This window comes from Prinia subflava, chromosome 4 (assembly GCF_021018805.1).
Source record: "Prinia subflava isolate CZ2003 ecotype Zambia chromosome 4, Cam_Psub_1.2, whole genome shotgun sequence".
Lineage (NCBI taxonomy): Eukaryota > Metazoa > Chordata > Aves > Passeriformes > Cisticolidae > Prinia > Prinia subflava.
In genome coordinates this window covers 23,205,294-23,226,894 of record NC_086250.1, presented here as the reverse complement: position 1 = coordinate 23,226,894, position 21,601 = coordinate 23,205,294, and the positions used below count along the sequence as shown (strand labels likewise).

Genomic DNA, 21,601 nt, shown 5'->3' with positions numbered 1-21,601 from the left:
TGATCTTAGTGGCTGTGGAAGTTCTACAGAGCTCCAGTGATAAATGCTTTGTATTATTATTTTAGGTGAATACCAAAAACAGCTTCCCTGTATTTTGTGGTGACTGAGTTGTGCAAAACTGAGACAGTCAGTCAAAGGAAGTGTTAGCTTACCTTCAGACTGTAGCCATCTGTAGATTTTTCTTTGTCACCTTGGTCTGCACTTGTCAAGCGTGAGTAACTTCCTCACTGCAAATGTCTGAAGGGTTCTTTCAGACTTCCTGGAAGGAGAAGCAAGACCTAGAGTTAAAAATTAGGTGTCCTAGTAGGCCTTCTGATCCTAGAGTGAGAATGGCCTGTGTATGTTTCTCGACTTGCAGGTATCTTATGGGCACCTATATAGTGGGTTTCAATATGGTGGCAAAATACAAGGTCACTTAGTGATCGGAATTCTTGGCTTGGAAAGGCTGTTAGCTGTCTGAAGCTCAGGATCACCAGGCTGCCATGAAAGCCTTTCCATGTTCAGCCTCGTCATGTGAGAGAGTGATGAAACCATTTGATAAGCGGTGGCTTCTGTTTGTGAATTCCTTTTGGTGGTCTTCCTTCATTCCATCTTCTGGGGTATATTTTGGTAACTCTTAGCAATATGAGTGTCTTGCTGCAGTCTGAATTGATGCTATCACCTGCAGGGTACTGTGGATTTGGGCATGGTCCCATGTACCTTAGTGTTGGACATTATGGAGTTGCATAACACAGCATATGAGAAATGCTGGGGAGCTTCAGAGTGGCTTTATAGCCAAAACACAATGCTTATGGTAAAGTGATTTAGAATATGTGCATTGAAGGGATACCTCACTTAACATGGCTGTATCTTTAGATCTAGAAAATGACCGTGCCTTTCTCTGAATGGTGTATCAGTATTTTGCAATTTGGAAGAATTGATTAACTTTAACACAAGTGTTGGGTTTTTAGGAGGTTAAAAAGAGTTTCCTCATTCCATTATACCATCATTATGTGATCACAGTTATATTTACAAAAAATGGAGAAGATAGAAATGGCAATAACAGAACAAAAAACTTCTGATCCTTAATGTTTGTAGTCTTCTAAGATAAAATACAACAGGAGATAAATGTGGTGATGGTAAATAGAAGAAAATTGGAATGTTAGTCAGCAAGGTAGACTGTGATCTCAGCACATCTCAACTAGTGGTAGACTTGGGCATTTTATGGTTATGAAAACAAGGAGCGATTTCAAGTGGTATTTAATTGAGACAGTGAAACTGGTAGCGCTGGAACATGGGAAAAGTGTATGAGCCTTTGTTTCCAGCACCTGGCAGCTGTCCACCTAAGGTTTGATTTTTCTGGAAGCAGGGTCCTTCTCTTAGCCAGTAAGGCATGATCAGAGATCCTGAAGTGGGAAGAAGCAGTTTATTTTTGATGCGACTGGGAAAAAGATACTAGTGCTGGGAACAGATAAGAGTACCTTTCAGTAAAATGAAACTTGTAGCAGCATTTTGAATGGTATTGTTATAGTCAGAGGAAAGGATATTCTGGCACAGGAATGAAAATCTTTACAGGATTCAGTTGTTTGGATGGGTTTAAAAATTGATATTTTGGGAATATTTGACAGAAATAGATTGTTTTCCTCTATCTGAGTAATGTTATTTTTATGGACTCAGCTTTGAAATGGTATCATTGTGGGCTGCAAATCTGCTTGACTGGAACAGGTAAAATAGAGTTGTACATTAAAAGTATTTGGAAAGTATATCTGTCCATATCTTTTGCCAAAGAAAATTAGGATATTCCTGGAAATGACTCATTAGATGGGTCTCTTCAGAGCTGATTCTTTATCAGGGCTCAGCACAGTAGTGGGAATTTTACTGCTGGAGGGGCAGCTTTTCAGGCAAGGCATAAAGTCCAAAGTTCCTGAGCTAGATTATCTGAATATTCCTTATCTTTGGAGATACACAAGAGGAACACAATGCTCTTTTCTCCTAGGCTGCAGTATTTTATTATGTGTTGTGTGTACTTTCATTAAAGTATAATGGGAGTGAAAAGTGCTGTTGAAATATGGTTATTTGCAAACTGTCACAGAATAAAAGAACACTTGGTTTAGTGTTCTAAAAAGAAATTCAAAAAGTGTTCAGAGAAATTTGGTGAGCTGTTAAGAAATTTAGCTGATGCATTTTGAATTAATAAATATCCTCCTTCAAATGGGAACTTCTCAGTTATCTTGGGGTGGAGGTTGCACAGCTGCTGAAAGCTGTTGAGCTTATTAAAACTCCTTTCTTAAATATGGTGTGTCTTCATTGTTGCGTCCTCAGTTTCAAACATGTTAAAAAAGTTCCAAGATGATATGCCAGTTGACATGGCAATCTGTATAAACATTTGAGCAATCCAGAGTGGTTGTAGAACATACCTCCTGCAGTGAAACTGCTTCTGTGACAACTTGCCAAATTCAAGGTATGAGGAAGATTCAAACTGAGTGGCAGTGGGAGGGGAGGAGATGGTAAATAAAGAGACTTGCTGGAAGCTGCCTGTCTGTGTCAAAGGGTCTCCTGTTTGCAGTTCTAGACAGGCACTGCTGACTCACAGCTGAAGTAATTACTAATGGTGAGAGCTTCTAACAGATTAACTCTTTCTGTAGCTTTTGCTGAACAGACTTGGCTTAACTGTAGGTATCTGTAGAAAAGTATTACGTGGGTTTGTACTGTATTTGTTGCTACAGACTGTGGTTCTGGAACAGAAACTATTAGCTGAGATAAAACAGAAATTTCTTTGGCTTGTGAAACATCATGGAATTATGTATCCCATGGAAAACTGGGAGTGCAGTCTTGTATATACATGCTGCCATATGTCCTAGGTCAGCAGATTCCTTTTTAATTTTTTTTTCCTTCTCTTAGAACTGAAGAGCAGCCAGACACAGTTTCTGGTGGTTTTCTTGTTGGTTTTGGTTTGTTTCAGATCCAGCCTTCTCTACATATTCTCCCCTATCACAGCTACACATTCTCCTGGAAGAAGGGTACACCTGGACACATGGGTGTAAAGACCATGAACAACTTAACTGAACAACTGCTGTTAAGCTACACAATAAAAGATATTAAGGATATGGAATTTCAGGATGAAGCATTTGAACACAGATAGCTAGGAAGCAATTTTTTGTCACTTCAGTGGAAGAAACATTACATGATAAGGTGTTAGTAAACTCTTTTGACACAATTATTATGTTCTGTTCAGACATCAAGCAAATGGGACGTTTAAGGTGTAGTTATTTAATTTGTGCTTCACTTTTCTACCCATGTTCATCAAAGCCTCAACTTTCTTTAACTATGAGAGATTACCTATGACTGACTCATTTGTTGCCACACAAGCAAGAAAAAGGCCATTACGGAATCAGTTGAAGCTCTTCAGTATATCTTGATTGTTCTCAGTCACTTGTACTAAGATGCTGAGATAACTTATCCCAGCCCTTAGGGGAGGGTTAGAGTAGGTCCCTGGTAAATGCATTTACAAAAAAAACCCAACCAACCAACCAACCAAAAAACACCCAAAAACCACAACTAAACAAAAAACCACAAACAAAAACGAGAAGAGAAACCCCCCCAGGTGACAAATATACATATCTTAGGTACTTTGATGATTTCCAAAAAAAAAAAGAAAAGTCCTCTTCTCCTTAACTTTTATTTGAAATTATGGTAATTGCTCCATTAACTTATTGACCCTCTCTCTTGACCTGTTTACTCCAGATGAATTCATAGTTATCTTTGTCCAGGGGTCAGGAAAAACATTGTGTTAGAATCCTCTGACACTCCTGTTTTCTTCTCACCTTGGACTTGTTTAAGATGAGGTAACATTCTTTCCAATGAACTGTTGCATTTTATGATTACTGGTTTGGACAGAACTTGCACCAGCTTGCAAGTGTTTGGGATGTACTTGATCTGGAATGCTTGCCTTCCATGAAGTACTGTATGTGTTGGGGGAAGAGAGTCTAGTTGGAATGTGTGGAACTTCAGTATGACTCAAGTCATAAAAGGGATATGCTTTAGGTATGGGAAGGTACTCCTGTTAGTGCAGTACAAAGCATGGGATAAATAGTTGCTATGAATGCTGTTGGTACTTACACTCAGAAATTGCAGAGCTGAACTTCTAAAATGGTTCTAAAGAGCTAATTTACAGCCTGTGTTCTTATGCCCATTTACCATTAAAATACATGAGTATTAGGGTACCTTATTTTATTTTAAATATTTGTGTAGGTGATTTGCCCATATAATTCTTTTATTAGGCTATACATTCCTATCTCCCTCCTCTGCCATCACTTTCCCATTTTGAATTGGCATTACACTGAATAGAGTCAGATTCAAGTATTTCAAATATAACTTATTATAAGGGGTTTGCAAATGTTATTATGGTCTTCTTGTTATTCTGACTTTAAAAACAATAATAATGTTGTGTTCTTAAAATCACGCCATAAACTGTAATTTTAAAAAGTAAATTATGTGACACATGAACCCGTTTGAGGAGCTAGGCATGTTTACTTATAAACAAGGATGGTATTTTTTCCTGAGAAACGGCTTTAAGGAGATAAGAATATTCTGAAATTGTTTTCTCAGTTTTTGAAGTCTGGTGTGGTGTTTTTTGTTGATGGCCTTTTTTTTTTTTTTTTTTTTTTTTTTTTTTTTTTTTTTTCTTCCCGTGTGTGTGTGTTGTGTGTATTGTTGTTTGTTTGTTCCAGTATATATCTGCCTTCTGGAATAGTGTGACTCAAAGTTACATTTAATTACCAAGTGGTGGTTACTGCCTCATCTAGAACTTAAATGTGAAGAAGATTAAGTCTCTGTTGTAGCAAAAGGACCAAGACAGGAAATACATAGATTTCTCTGATCTGTCCTTCACACACATTCCAGCAAGGCTTGCTGTTTTCTCTTGTGTGAGAGTAAGGGGAATGGTTGTTAGAACAAAAACAAACAGTCTTTCTTGGATAGATTCTGTAATGAGACTTTATGTCCCAGAAGACCATAAATTTAGCATGTTGTCTGAAAATTTCTGATAGAGCTATGAGATCCAGAGCATGACAGAAATGACTGGCCTGTTACTGATGGGAGCTACCAAACAACTGAGAAGTGGCAATCTCCTTGAAATATTTTAAACCAACTTTTAAATAGTGATGGGGGAATAGTTGAGCTGGAAAGAATAATGCCAAAGGCAGCTTTAACATGGTGGCTTTAACAAGTTAGGTCTCAACAAAGTTTTTGTTCCTTTTCAAGTTAACAAGACTGACACCCTTCTACGATCACTGTATCTTAGACATGGACAGCTCAATATATTTTAGGGCTTGGTACAAATGTATGCAGTTACGTACTTGGATGACCTAAAGAGAAACGATTATGAGCCTTGTGGAGAGATGGGGAACAAGGGAAAGAGGCTCTGGAGACTGAAGTGTTGGAATTAGTTTGTTAATATTATTAAATTATCTGTTGGAAAATTACTTGAGACTCTTTAGAGACCAAGACTGAATTTCCTTTCTGTTGAGAGCTAGAATCGTCTAGTGAGGAAGGACTTAATTTTATTTTTATCTTTTACTCAATAAATGCTTGATTTGTCCACTATCCCAAATAATCTGAAACTGTTCATGTGGGTGTGGAAAACAAGACGGAATTTTTTTAATCCCTAGTCTGGTTAGATGGAGAGTGTGATCATCAGTGGGGAAAATTCTGAATAACAAAGGGTGGGTTTTTTCTTTTTATGAAACAGACACTACCATCTGTTAGAGTAGCTCGGCTTTACTGATCAGCAAGTGGAGTTGATATGGAGAGTAGCTTAATTATTGAGAAAAAGGACTGGCAAAGACTGAGGAAAAGTGACTGATCTGTCAGCAAGGATGTATGAGACTTTTGCCACGTTGTTTCAAAGCTGAGAATGTCTTGCATGTTTATATTAACACTGGGTCTCCTTGTCCTTGGAACGAAATTGCCTCATTGGCAGAGGCCCTTAGGGGATTGAAAGTCTACCCAAGATGTCATCTTCCTCTTATAAAAGGGACAAACCTGCCAGATCGAGTGTTTCTGACCCCTGCCCCCCTTCCCCTTCAATGTACAGAGCATCAAGGAGTGGACCTTATTTCTGCACACTTCACATCTTGCTCTCCCATGGAGTACTCATTTTTCTCCTAGCAGTAATTTGATCTTGGGCTGTTCCAACTTGCCTGTAGTGAATAAGCAGAGAATTGCATATTGAAAGACTTGAGTTTTCTCACTAGGTACAGTTTTCATGATAGAAGGATGAGAATTTCTTGTAAGTTTTGAATGAAATTAAAGTTGATAGTTCCTCTTGGATTATTTTTTTTTCTTTAACATACCAATGTCTATATATAGAGGGGTCTTTAAGGGCTTGTAACTATTGACAAAAGGATTGATATGACACTGCAGAAACCAGAAATGCAGATGACAACACTCCAATCAGGTACCACTCCAGACATACTCCCTGGTTAGTTTATGCTAGTGAATCATGGTTGCTGAACTATATAGGAAGTACCAGGAGGCTGTGTGACTTCAGGTATAGACAAATTGGAGAACTGTGGTGATTTCATGTGCAGGTTGCAGATGGGTACTTTTTGGATGATAAATACTCTTTTAATTTAGAGCTTCATCAGAAGTAAAATTCCCTCTCTTTTCTTCCCTTCTTGGTCTCTAGTGTTAAATTTACATGGCTTATGAAGATTAGAAAATTCCAGTCAAAGCTAAGACTTGTTCTGAAGACTTGTTTTTCCATTTAGCTTTTGACTGATTTATTTGGTTTTACTGTTAATTATTTTCTGATTAGATATATTCTTGATACTTTGGAGAGATTTTAAATTGTGTAGTTTGGGAAAAACCAGTATTTGAAACTTTCCAATACTTGTTTTATTTCTTGAAAGTCTGTTTCTTGAGAATGACAATGGTGTTTTGTTTATGTGATTCATTTGTAAGTACTGTGGTCTTTTGGTGATATTCTGCTTACCCGTTAGACATGTACAGGGTTGCATTTCTCACAGGTAAGCCATGCTAGAATGAGAATTATCTATTAATGGGAGCATGAGATACTTCTGTAGGGCATTTTTATTTGGGGCTCTAGGACATTACATAGTCATGAAAATAAATGCATATATAGATATGAATAGCCTTTGCTCTGTGCATGGGAACAGAGACTGTAACCTTGGTAAGATTTGACCACAAGCTTGTAGTAGCCTAGGAGTTTTGGGTTGTGTGCTCTTAATCTCTTGGCAGCATTGTCTGAAAAGCAGCACATAGATAATGCCAAGTGTGAAGACAAACTTATTCCTGAAAGTCAAATGTTTTTTCATTTCCTTAAGCAGTGCCTGGGAAAGAGACAAATAAAACAATAATTTCTTAGTTTAATTTTCTCCCCCAAATTGCTCCCAGAATTGCTTGATTTTCTTGGTTGTTTTCAGTTTGGTTTTTCTTCGGGTTTTTTTTTCCCCTGAATTGACCGTGTTAATTTCCGTAACTTAATTTTTTGTGTTTTTAAAATATCTGTGAAGGTTTTGTATGTCTATAAAAATCCTTTATGACCTTTATTTTAGAGTCCTGACATATTCTTTGTTGTTCAGAGAACCAAAGTATGATTGTTTTGTATCTCCTGTTGTAGATAGGAAAGATAGGCCTACATCTTATGTAGTGTTTTTCTCAATTCAGAAGAGAGTTTGTATGTGTGCTGGTTTGAAAGCAAAACCATTGAGACTCCAAGTCAGAAATACCATTTAATAGAGAGAGAACAAACAACAAGAAAGATAAAAATAAAATAAATGCAATAGTACAAAGGACTACTGACAGAGTCAGAATGCAAACCTGACACCGTGTTGGTCAGGGTGTTGGAAGCAGTCCGAGATAAGTCCTCGCAGAGTGACAGTTGTGACTCTGTTGAAGTAGAGATGATCCTCAAGAAAGTGTCCAGTCATCCTCTGGGAATCCAGTGCAAACAGGCTACCTTGGTGTTTGGGATTGCTGGTTTTATCTCAGTGGAAAGGCTTTGGCTCCTCCTACTGGGTGGAGCATCTCACAATGGAATGAGGTAATGTTATCAGTCATGTGAGAGGCCTTAAATGGCCCATTCACAGGTGATGTCCCTCCTCGGAGGATGGGTGGAGGAAGAGATAAGAAGGCACTGCCATATCTGGTATTATCAGGTGTCCCATTAACAGAAGGCATCGGCAGGCCATCTTTCCATCCCTAGAGTTACAAGAGATAAGGAACAATATCTTCCAACTGACTTCAACAGATGAAAATAGAATACACATTTTTGGTTACATTTTTCAACCCAAGACAGTATGTAATACATCATTCTTCTAGTTGTACTCTTGCAGTCTGAATTTTGGAGGTAGGACACTAAGAAGGTGTCTGGTAATGAACAGGATGCATATGGCAGGATAGTATCTAATCTGGCTTTGTTGGAAAGAAAGCTCTTATGTGAAGGCCTGAAAATAGATGTTGAGTTTAACATGCTTTGTTTCTAATAAGTTTTTTAAGTCTCTCCCAAAGAACAGCCATGAAATTTACATTTCAGGGTTCTTGTAACTGAATTTGTGTATTATTTTCTCAGGAAACTCACATAATAAAGTAACATTCGTTAAAATTAGGAAAATAGTCTTTGTATTAGTATTGCTTTTTCTCAAAACTTCGTGTGGCTGTGTTTCTTGTCTCTGCCAAATTATTGTTAACTTCCGAGGCTTTAATTTAATTCTGAGGGTTGGAGTTTCTCCCACTAAGGAGTACTTGTGTGGAGCTTTTCCCTAAGTCAGATAACCCTAGTCCTAGATTATGCAGTGGCATTCTGTAACACTGAGGTAATTTCCTGGCAAGATTAGCTTGCCTAATGAGGGATACAGATTTATTATACCTCTTCCATCAGTGGCCACTTTCTTCTCTCCTGGATCAACTACTGCTGGAAGAATCTTAAGCAAGAAGCAGGTGAATGTTTATGTAAATGGATTCACAAGATTGGTGGAGAAATGCAATGTGACAACAGGAACATGTGCATAATAAGTTTTAAAGATCTGTCTTGAGTAATGGAAGTGTATTACAACCTTCTAGATAAGGAGGACAGCTACTTAATGAAGAGGCCAATTTGTTCAGTTGTAATATTTAGAGACTTCAGATGTTTGTGGCTGCTGTTGTTGGGCTTAGTGAGATGGTTGTGTGTTGGGGAAGCTAACTGAGACTTCAGAGACTGAAATTGGATCTCTTGTCTGTTGGGAGCTAGAATGAGGAAATGAGGAAAATTACTTAGCTGAGGAAAGACTTAACTTCTCAAATCTTCTTGGTCCTGATGTTCATCTTCAGAAGCCTTATGGAAGGATGGAAGATGGAAATAATTGTTCCAGTCAACTCCGCAAAGTTTCCAAACAACCACTGAAGAAATAGGAGAATCATGGCCTCAGCTGGATAAATAAATTATCCTGGTAGAGCTTACACAGCCTGCACTCTGTAGACAAAAATTTCTTCAAGGTCATGAGGATGTGCTTATTTACTGCGTGGGTATTAATGGGAGCCCTCTCAAGAAGCAGGAGTATCTGAAGCCATTGCTGACCCAGGATAATGTGTCTGTATTCCATGGTGGGCACATGAAAAGCAACTCCTTTGATACTAAAGATGAGAAAGCATTCTTAGTGTTTTGGAGAAAGAACTGAGGGGGACATTACAACTTCACTCTTCTGGGAGCAGAATAGTTTAAGCAGGGAAGGACTGTTTCTTCAAAACAAAAACTAACTGAAGCAAGAACAGTATGAACAGTGAGGTGCACATTGTATTAACCAGAAAAAAATTAAACATGCCTGTCAAACTGAATAAAAGGAGGAGTGAAAAAACCTATGCAAGTGGTGACAGCGGAGGAAGGAAAAAGTGAAAGTGAAAATCAAGCTGAAAAGACATTCCAGAAAAGCAGTAGACTCAGAAAAACAATGCAAAATAAGACCAAAACCATACCTACTCTATTTGACATCTCATTGGACTATTGAACTTAGTTAAAGAACTGGTATTACTAATCCAGTCATTAAAAAGGCAGACATACACAGTGCGATGAAATTCTGCATTCAGTTTCAAGTGTGTAGTTTTGGAACCAGCCCTATGCCACTTGGTGTGTTTTCATTCTGCTGACAAGCTGATGTGTAGATCTGTACCAAGCTCTTAGCAGTAGGGACTCCCTCTTTAGGGTTTTTTGTCCAAGAGTCACTTGGTCTTTTTTGCTGCCTTGACTCTGTCAGCATCTGAATCATTTGTTTTCTTTATATTTATTTGCTGATTCCAAAGGCTTGGTGTTTCCTTTCCATTATCTACTTCAAACTAATCTCCCTATGAAGCCCCTTTTTTGTTCCCCTGAAGCCTTTTTGTTATTTGTGTTATCTAATTATCCCAAGTAGAGATCTTGCAAATTCTTTTGCTGTTGGTCACTGTTTAGTCAGGATATGGACTAAATAGTTTTTTTGTTACCTGGCTTTATAACAGACTGGCCATTGAAGGAATGAGTCATGAATATTGTTTTTTCTTTTCCTTTTTAATGGAGAAGAATGCTAAAGCATGCTTTTTTTGGACACAATCTGCGATTTAGTAACACATGTTTTTGAACAGCCACATGGGGGACTCATGCAACTGGGGTCTTGGGTATGCTGCTGGCCTCTATATGCAAGTTCTGTGTTTAGATAACAAAAACAAACTTTCAAATATAATTTCACTTTCTTTTTAATTTTATTTGCTTTTGTCACAAATTCCTTTTTATGGCTTCTAGCAGGTGGCTGGGCAGAAGTGTGTATGCAATGCACATACAGAGATGCAATCAGCCAGAAAGAAAATTTCAGAATGCATTTTCCTGACGTTTTGTGGGGATGGATAAGTGTTGTGGCCACTTAGCATCATGTAGAGTCTAACAGTGCATCGCCAGAATTAACGGGTATTAGCACTTGGCCAATGGCTACTTCTGTTAATTATTTTTATTTCCTTATGGTTTTGCTCTACTTAAAACCTTTGTTTATTGTTCTGGGTAGCTTTGGTTTATTTCAGTGCACAATGCTTGTTTGTACTGTCATGGTATATATTGAACATTAATAATTGTCCCATTTTAATCATTCCATGAGTACACTGAAAAAAATCAAGATTGTTCAGTGTAGGGTACTCTATTGAATAGCATCTTTGGCTTTTGTTGTGTTAGTTCTGTTGACTGCTGAAAAAAAATTTTAAAGTCTATTAGATATCAAGGCAGGTATGCAAACCCCGAAGCAGGTGGTTCTAAACTGTCAGAAGTTTGATTTAGATGAACAAGAGGGTTTTTTCCATGCATATTTAGAGAACAAAAGAAGAGCTGTTTTGAAGTCAGCACTGTAAATGAGCACAGAAATAATTTAGTTCTCTGTAATGGATAAAACTTGAATTCTGTAGTCTAAGTGCTTTAGGGATGTCAGCTGCTAAACTGCTTTTAATGGGAAGAAAGGGGACAGACAGCATATCTGTGTATTCTTAGAAGGGACATGTCCCCCTCCTCAGCTCTTTCAGGAGTAACAAGAATTAGAGCTGCAGTTTGTGGTCGGTGTTCTCATTCCTGTTTGAAATAAATTTAAAATTCAGTATGGGCTTTTTGTACATGAGGAATGACCTTTCATTGATGCAGTAAAATGCCTTCTAATTACATCTTGTCTTTTTCAAGCACCAGTTACAAGGATTTTTTTTTTCTGTTGTTTTCATTTTCTAATAAGATGTTTTTCTAATTGGGAGGCTTATTGCATTTCATTTTGTTCAAATACTAGAACTTCTATTTTTCTTCTCTTTTCTTTCCCCCTCCTTCCAACTTGGAATTTCAAGATTGCAATAAGTTAGTGAATCAACACAATTGGGATTTTGGTTTTAGATGGAGGGTGGAGGTGAGGGGAGAACATTCCTGGCTCTATAGTTTGCATCATCACTACTTTAAAAATAGAACTTTTGATTTCTGTTTGGAATCTATGGCATTTGGAAATGTAACCTTTTGTATCTAGGTAGCAAGTTCCTGGGGAGTGTAAAGAGTTCTCTGGTTATTGGTGCAGGTCCCCGAGTGTGTGTATTCTGAGTAGTAACCAAATGACTCTTCACTGGTTTTTAACCAGAATCCTGCATGTGATTCAAAGACTGAACAAAGTTATGTGAGCTTCATCGTCATCATGCAGTGGGAATTCTTTCTGAAGCAGCAAATGGCTTGTTCTTGAAGTCAGCTTTAAATATGGAAATTTTTGTGCTGAAGCTACAAACTGCACAAAGTTCTGGGTTGGCTGTTATAAGACATGGAGAGACGAGTGTGCAGCTGATAGCTGCACATTAGTGGGCTATTCCATTCATGAAAGATCTGAACATAACCTTTTGCTACTTTTTATCCCTGGGATTAACTATTGGGTAAGCAAATTATGGTGGGTTGTGTTAGCCAAACTAGAGTTAAAAGATTGTACTTAAATTAAATATATGAAGAATGCTTTTTTTTTTTTTTTTTTTTTTTTTATGTCAAGAATGACAGTCTACAATAAAGAGTACTTATTAGAATAATTTAATTGAGCAGTACTTATTTCTACTGACTACCTTAAATTTAAACTAGAAACTCCTGGAAATCTCTTTAACCCTGCAGTATTTGTTGAAGCACTGAATCATCTTTTGAAAAGAATATTTTTTTTTCTCCATCTGCTTTGAGAATACTTTGTTTATTCTTTTTATACAGCAAATGTTATCCTATAGATTGAGAAATAGGGAGTAGGAAAAAAAACCACTCAGACAGTTTTTTGCCCTAACTAACGGCAAAACTAAGTGAACTAAGATTAACTTGCAGAGGGGCACAGATAGGCTGCACTTGTTCTAAAATAGTAACGATGTGGTAGACAAAAAATGATTATTCACTGCTTTGTCTCATAATCCTTCTTATGGCTCCATCTTACTTCAAAATATAGCTTTTGAGAATTAACTTTAGGTCTGTGTGTGAAACTTCTGCATACACTGGAAACTTTAAACAAGTTTCCAGTGTATGCAGAAAGATTGTCATCCCCATACTGTAATTTTTTATGTTATTCATCAATTGTTATTAAAAACAAGATGAAAGTCTAAAATGCATGTAAAGTCATGTCAGGTTTTATATGTTGTAACTGTAATCAAAACAGAGTCTTCTTTTCTGTGAAATTAATGCATTATGTATAATGGGCCCTGTTTAGTTGTTGTCATGATATTCTGTGAGTTACCCACTTATTTACATGATAAATGTGAATCAACTTTTCTTTAGGAACATAGTTCAAATGCATTGGAAAAATGAAGTGAAAAAAGATTGCTTTAATCAGGTTCTTCTTTGGTGTCTTTAGGCACTATTGTATCAGAATTATTATTGATTATGTATAGAGGCTCAGACTGATAATTTTTATCTTTGTGGCTCAGGTAGATCATAGTCATCTTTGTGGCCTGCCACTAATTTATCTTCTGGATTAATATGTGAACGTGTGCTATGCTGAGTGTCTCTAAACTGGTATGATGATTACACCATATTATTTGCCTAAAGGGATACACTGCAGACACATCCGTTCTGTCTTCCAGTTACCTGGGGACTCCTTGCTATCCAGTGTTGGCCAGATTTAAGAAGTGACAAATGTTTAACAAAGCGCTCAAGTTTCCATGCCCGTGTGATAGCAGAAATTTGCATTAGTGTTTATAATCAGGATTTTTTTTTTAATAATGGATCTAAGTCAAGGCTACATTTTGATTGTAGGCATTAAAGTACAAATTTTTTATGTCTAAGCATCAATGTGAATCAATTGCTAGTGCTCTAATGTGTGCCCAGAGCTGTATAGATCAGTGCTAGGGATTACAGGTAACTGCTGAGCTTTTGGAAATACCTCTGATGTTATTGTTTGATGTTAGCAGAAGCTACTATAAATAAATTTTCATATTAACCTGTTTGCTGTCTGCTTTTACCAGTCTCAAATGACTCCTGCCACACAAAAAAAAACCCCTCCAAAACCAAACAATAAAACCTGATAAAAAACCTACCCCAAAATCTGAAGTAACCTACTGCTTCGTGTTGCATCTGGATTGTCCTGACTGCTGAGGTGCTGCACCTCAGTTCCGACTTACAGCACCCTCTGGTGTTCTGACCTTAGGGTTCTTCCAAGGAGAGACTGGCACTTGTTCCAAATGGTCTTTTTAAAATGGAGAAACCTCTGCTGGTTGTCTTGAGGTGATCTGGTTTTTCATTTGTGGGAAAGAAAATGTGAGCCCTGCTTTATGGAGGTGAAACTAGAATCTTTATTTTAATAGAAGAAATATTGTCCTCCTTTCCCCTCAATTTCTTTGTGAAGAGAGTTTTACAATCAAAATCAATGTAGAAAACTGGTTTAATTACGTTGGCACAGCTCCTTTTTCTGATTAACCTTAGTGTGGCTTAAGAATGCTGTATAATTTAGCAATAGTTTAGGTAGGTGAGAAGTCATAAGGCAACCAAACTGGAATTATTTTTCAGGGTTGCAGAGTACCCTCCCCTGCTGCTGCAAGTAATCCAGTCATATAGTCCCCTACAAAAATGTATCAAGCACCACTTAAAAAAGTTTTAGATTTCTTACTCATGCTGGAAAGCCGTCCTAGAATTTCTCTCTTTGGTTAAAAGTCTTCTGGTTTTCAATATTAAATGTGTCAGTGGCTTTCAGTGCAAATAACTCCTCATAGTTAAATTGATGCAAAACTTAGTGCAGGCAAAATATTCTCCCTAGAAGAAGCTTCATCTGCTTACAATATTCTTAAAGTAGGCAAGTGCTAAAATAGTATCTGTTAACATGACCTGCTTAATGGTTTTTTATATCTTTCTGTAGTGATGCTTATTTTAAACCAGATCCTCTATGTAATGTTAATTATGCTTCCCAGGCATTATGCACAGCATTGGATCCCCAACAGGATATGAACCTATTTGATTATCCCATGTAAAAAGTAGGTTGAGAAATGTATTTGTAGTTCTTTGTAGTCTTCTATTTTCTTTGCCCTGATTGTTTTTCCTCAAAAATGAACATATCCCAAATAAAGAAGTTGCATCTTCCATTGAAGCATGAGCAGCCTTGATCAGTCTGTAATCATAAGTGACCTGGAGGAGGGTTTTTTTTCTTTTTTTTTTCTTTTTAATTCTGCCAGAGGTACGCTGGTTGAAGCTGTTGTTCCTTGTCTATGTTTTTCAGTATTTGAGATTTGGACCTTGTGTTCACTGATGTCAACTCAAATATATGCCTTTTAAAAATATATTGAGTGGTTTCGATTTATTGAAGTTACTATGTGTCATTGAGGTACCACTGATGAAAAATTGCAACTCCCAAAACATTTGGTTCAGAAAGTACCTTGAGCTTGACTTACTGCAAAGCATTCCCAAAGCTTAGAGCCTTCAGTGTTTTCACTAAAACCAGAAATAAACAGAAAACACTTTTCAGTATAGCTTTGCTGAGTTCATGTTACCTCTAAGTAAGAACAAACAAGATCCAGATTAGTAGACTCCTTTTGGAAAAACTGCTATTGCTAATCTTGAAAACTGAGAGATTGAGATTCTGGAACATGTAGTGTGTGTAAAGTGGTCTCTCAGGCATGAAAATTTCAGCCCATTTAAAAGTCCAAGCATCCTTTAAGTTTAAGCTAGAAAGATACTGGCAATTTTAAATAGACCAGAAAAGAACAGCAATTTTAAACAGACTTGCAGTGCTCTACAGAATTTTGTTTGTTTGCTTTTTAATTTATTATGATTTCAATATAATGCACAATATACAGTCTCCATTCTGGGATTTTTTAAAATTTGTTTTTCTTTTCTTATGCTTGTTTTTCCTCTTGTCTTTGTACTGGGCTTTTGCATTATGGTGATAGACAAAATGGCTGCTTATAATAAGAGACTGCTCTACCCCTCCCAGTTTTCCTTGGAGAGAGGCAGTCACTGTTTTGCTGTGGTTGTTGATTTAGTGCCTGTGAAGAGTGAGGTTTTTTTGGACCCTTTCCTCATCTCTCTCTTGCTCAGGGAGCCCATGTCATTGAGAAATGTTTAACCTTCTGGCCCTGAAGCAGGACTGGAAACTTTGCTGCAAAATCTAGAAGCTAAAATTGGATCTGTAAAATGTTATTTATGTAAACTACTCTTTTTTTTTTTATTTAATTGGGACAGGAGATTACAGAGCTTGATTTAGAATTTTGAGTAGCAACTAATTTGGAGAGTTAACTGGCGGGAAAATAACGTCTTTAGTGAAAAATGGTGAGAAACTGATATAGGGGAAGAGGAGGGAAGAGCTGGGAGCAGAAAATGGAAAATAGTGGAGAAAAATGTTCTGAGATCATAATTCTGATGTTGTCAAGTACTTGAGTACTTCTTTCTAACTTGTATCAGGAGGCTGGTTGTGCATAATTTTATTCCTATAAATATAACAACAGAAGTTGGTTGTGGAGAACCGGGGGCTTAAATGGTGGTGGGAACCTTCCAGGGGGTTGATTTCATAGCAGATTCTGCTTCTTGAATATATCTTGTTTTCCCAGACTGTGCATTTTTTTCCTTCTCTCCCATCTTGGACCATGAGGGTTCTTCTAACACTTCTGCAGAATTTCCAGATGTTTGGCTGCCCTGCTGCAATTATACTCCATTAACTGAGAGGGAAGAAGACATTCAGAAATCCCGAACATTTCTGCATCATAACCATAATAAATCTGACATATAATGAAACTGTTGTGCTTGTGCTAATTAAGTATCTAGTGTGCTTGTAGTACAAAGAGTAATCTTGATGTGCCCACAGAATGTTGATTTTAGTTCACATGCTCTGGCTGTCTATACACAGCACATGCCTGTATGTTTATCTTCAAGATACTCCAAACAGAAATGTAACAGCTCTGTCTCTTGGGACCTAATATCTTTATGGTAAACTAAAATAAAGACACTAAATTGAAACTAAAATGAGGAAGCTTCTCTCAAGGGTGAAATAACATGAAACAGTTTAAATGATTTGTTCCAATGATTTGTCGTGACCAGTGGAAGGGAGGGGAAGGGGTACTTTCCTTCCCTCCTGTTTTACAGCAGCATCAGCAGCTCAGTGCACCTGCTGCTTAGCCCCAGCTAGCTCGGACAATTGGCCTTTCTTGTGAAGAGTCCAATTCACTTTTGAAAGCAAAGCCATTAAACCCCTCTCACTTTTCTGATGGATCAGTGACCTTGATTAAGTCACTGAACTTTCTTATGAAACCTAGAGCCCTCAAAAAGAAGGAATAACGAGAGCATAATGCTAGATTATTTCATCTGGCTTGGGTAGTATGACTTTAACTCTGCACTGGACAGTGAAGTTGAGGAAGCAGATAGTTGCAACTCTGAAATCGTAAGTAGGGTGAGAAAACTACTGAATTCTAGGTCATGGTAGCAGTGGCTGGGTAGTAAGTCCAAGAGACAGAAAAGATTGACCAGCAAAGAATAATATAAAATGCATGATTGATAGACTCAAAGTATTAAGAATTAAATTAGAAGTGAGTAATTCTTAAGAGAATATTAAAAATATGTGCATTTCCCCAGTATGAGGTTTGTCATGTTAGAATTTGCTTTGATTTTACTCTGAGGTTGCTACATATCTATGAATGGACAAAGAAGTCTCTGGAGGAGGGGTGGTTACACATCTCTCACAGAATGGTGTTGAAGTTGGAATGGTCATCTTCCCCAATCCCTCTGCTCAAGCAGGTTCTTCTAGAGCCAGTTGCCTAGGACTGTGTTCAGATGGCTTTTGAATATCTCCATAGATGGAGACTTCACAACCTCTCTGGGCAACCTGTACCAGTGCTCAGTTGCACTCACAGGTGAAAAAATTCTTTCCTGATGTTCATTGGGAACCTCCTGTATGTTGGTTTGTGCCCATTGACTTCGGTCCTGTCACTGGGTACCATTTGAGAAGAGTCTGGCTCTGTGTTCTTTGTACCATTCCTTCAGGTTTTTAGATGGATAAAAATCTCTAGTATGGGTATGTCTCTCCTGTACTGAGGACCTCAGAGCTTAAGCCAACATTCCAGGTGTGGCCTCATCAGGGCTGAACAGCGTAGGATCGCCTCCCCTTGATCTGCTGGGAACATTCCTCCTAGTACAGCCAAGGATGTGTTCTTTAGCGTTCTTTGTCCAAGAGCACATCACTGTCTCATATTCAACTTGGTGTCCAGTGGGATTCCCAGGCCCTTTTCTGCCAAACTGCTTTGCAGTCACTTAGCCCCCAGCATGTGCTAAATGCAAACTCTGGGCCTGGCCAGTCAGTTTTCAGTCCTCCTCACAGTCTTCTCATCTGACTCAGACTTCATCAGCTTCTCTGTGAGTGTCTCACAGGAGGCAGTGTCTAAGCCTCACTGAGTCAGGACAGACAATATCCACTGCTCTCTTACACCAGGTCTGTCTCTCCACACTGTAGCTGAAACCTAAAGACAGAATTGCTGTCGTGCCCCAGGAAAAATATTTTCTGATAGGAGAGAATTGTGAGCTCATAGTCAGTTCTGGCCTTATTATAGCATAGTTGCTAAAAGTAAGCATATGGCAGTGTCCGTACTGTTAAAATTAGCTTTGTTCTAAAGAGTTTGTTCATAAGTGACTTCTGTTAAGCCGACTGTTAGATGTGCTGGCAGCGAGCAGCCAAGTCCTACCAGATCATAACAACTGGCAGCTGTATAAAACCATATATTTTTCCTTTGCATATTTTAAATTAGGTCCTTCACCTGTTTGCTTTTATGGAGTCCCACCTTAATAGTCCCTCTCTTGTGTCTAGATTCATAAAATAGATTTGGTAGCCAAGGAAGGAAGGATACATGGATTTCTAATTCCAGTTCTGACACACAGACTCTTGTGTTATATGTAAATCTCTCTACTTGTTTTAACCTAGTTTATCTAACCAAAATATTTTTTAATATATTTGAATTGATTAGAATCCATAAATATGAGGCTCTGACTGATAAGTTCTGGTAACTTATACCATAGAAAGAAAGATCTTAAAGGGGTGTGAGGCAGCTAATGGAAGCTTGTAACTGAAGAGGCTTCTCTGCATATTGTTTCAGGTGAACTTAGAGATTTAGGAGGAGGAGGAGGCAGGCAGAACAGAAAGCTGATGTCTGAATCAGAACTTCATGTTCTGAGCACACTTACCTTTACAATTAGAAGCACTTAGGCTATGTGCCTTCCAATGCTTTTAGGCCAGTTGGTGATTAAAACTCCTAAGATTTGGCAGGTTTTCCTGGAAAGAGGATACACCCTAACAGCTACTTGCCATTTTCTCTGCTTTCATGGCTGACATTACCAGATATCTTGAATATGAGATAGTTTGGTTTTTTTTAATTATCATGTTCCTTCCAAAGGAGGCCTGTACCTTTGCACACTTCCCCCCCTCGCACCTTCCCCCCCCTTTAGGATAAAGGAAAGTAAACCTATCGTTTGGGTGATGCAAAATAGGATTCACTTAGGAAGGTAGTTTATGGAGAAGGAATGGTAGTACTGTCAAAACTGCATCTTCCTAAAGTGATAGGCAACTCCCATGAAAGCATTAAAAGACTTCTTCCAGCATAGCATGACAAGAATATTTTTCCTGCTAATTAAAAGCTGAGTAATTTAACAGTATCCAGGTAAAAACAGTTCCAAATCTAGTCTAAAGTTCTTCTCTTCTTGAGATTCATGCTTTATGTTTCAGTTAAGGTCTGAAAGGTCTGCATATGTGGAGGTGAGGGATGAATCCATATAAGACCCTGGAAGTTCTTTCTAGGATCAGTGTGTCCGTATAATGAGTTTAACCATATCATGGTTGTGTGCCTTGACATTGTCTCAGGCTCATTTTATGTCGTAGCTATAGATTAAAACTCAGACACACTATACATTTTTATACTGGAAACAAATTCAGTTGTTGAAGCCACCATGAGAGTTTGAGATTGGCACTTATAGATCCAGGGAATAGCTGAATTTCATCACTAAAGGAGGACTTTGAACATTTGATGTTGGAGGTGATTTATAGATTTTTGGCAAGGCACAAACTGAATTTTAAATTCTAAAGCGAAATTCACTTCCTATCTCAAATAATCCTGACAATAGCAGTTTTCTACTGTGAGGTGAGATGAGCATCAATGACAAGGGAAAGGAGGCCACTGCTTTTAATGGCAGCTGACCATTGAATTGGTTTAGAAGTATCATAAAGCTTGGTCTCCTACTTTATCTCAACCAAACCTCCACTGCCATGGGAGTGAGAGACAGGACTTCAAAAGAGGAGGTGCAAAAGTAGTCTAAGTAGGGAGCCTTAAGCCAAAACCTGAGCAAAAATAGGTCAGAGTTCAAGTTGAAGTCATTGAAGTCCAAGCAAGAAAAGGGATTGAAATAGAAGTCCAAGCAAAAAGGAGTTGAAGTAGTTTGTTTTTCTCTCAGTTCAGTCTTATATATTGTTGCAGCTCCAAGCAGCTACAGCTTTAAGTAGTAACATCCCTAAACAAGAATTTCTCACTAGTTACAGAATTAGCCTATTGTTTGCATTACTTGGCAGCCTTAAAAAACGACAAAAATGATAGTTTCAAAAACCTTGATATCGGCATGTGCTGTACTTTCCCAGTTCTTCTCATGCCTGTATCCCACCAAGGCCAGGATATCTTGATTCATAAGCTCCATTGTGCTTTCTCTTCTAGCTCTCATCTGTTCTCCCATATTTCCCCCTTCCTTTTGCACCATTAAAATTTTCCTTATTGATTTATTGATCAATCTCTGTAAGCATTGAAAAATACTAAAAGCACTACAAGAAGTATGCACAAAATAACACCCAAAGCATAAATGGCTGCTTTGGGTGTTAAGTTACTGCTCATAAGCAGTGACTATTTGGCTAGGATCAAAACGTTCCCAATCTAAAGCAAGGACGGATTGTTCAAAAGGAAATCTGGCACTGTATTGACCACCCCTAGATGTGTGGTTCACCAATTCTACTAAAGTGGATGACGTAATCTTGGTGACTGTAACTGTGGAATTGCATTTTATTGAAATGGTATGCTCTTGTTCACCCCTGGAAAATGTATGGTTTATCCCAAGTCTGTACCCTCCCTGCAGTATCCTGTATCTGTAACCTCATTGGCTGGAGAATGTTACCATGCCCCTTTTGAACCTCTGTGTTAAGAGTGCTAATGCGAGGGGTCTCGCCCTTCTTTGCCCCTCTTACCCCTGGAGGCCTTCAGACGCTCCCCTTCCCTCCCCTCCCTTCCCCCTCTTCCCTTCCCTTCCCCCACTCCCACAGGGCCATGCTCCCTGCCTGGAGTAAGGCTCTGAATAAACCCATATCTGATCAGCATCCCACTGGCGTCTGAAATCTCTTTGCCTGCCAGCACGGGAACACCCTAAGGACCCTGGGGGTCTCCTGGGGGGCACTCCCCGGGGACCCCCCAAAAAATAAACAACAACATGTAACACCTCTAGGTAACCCAAACCATCTTCCCAAGGACATAAGTCTGTTCGTTGTCATGCATTTGCTGGTGAGGCTCTTCTCACAAGTGTGTTCAGAGAAATCACGAATCCTCAGAGGCTGATGTCAGGGATGGATCTTCAGATGGTGTCACCAAGGATTCTCTGAAAGACTTCACATTCCTTGCCGGAATCCACCTT

At 38.3% G+C, this 21,601-nt stretch overlaps 1 protein-coding gene across 1 annotated transcript in view; it reads left to right on the top strand.

The window, feature by feature from the left end:
- Positions 1 to 21,601, top strand: part of MRTFA (myocardin related transcription factor A) — an 85,687-nt gene that overhangs the window by 243 nt on the left and 63,843 nt on the right. The window lies entirely within an intron of this gene.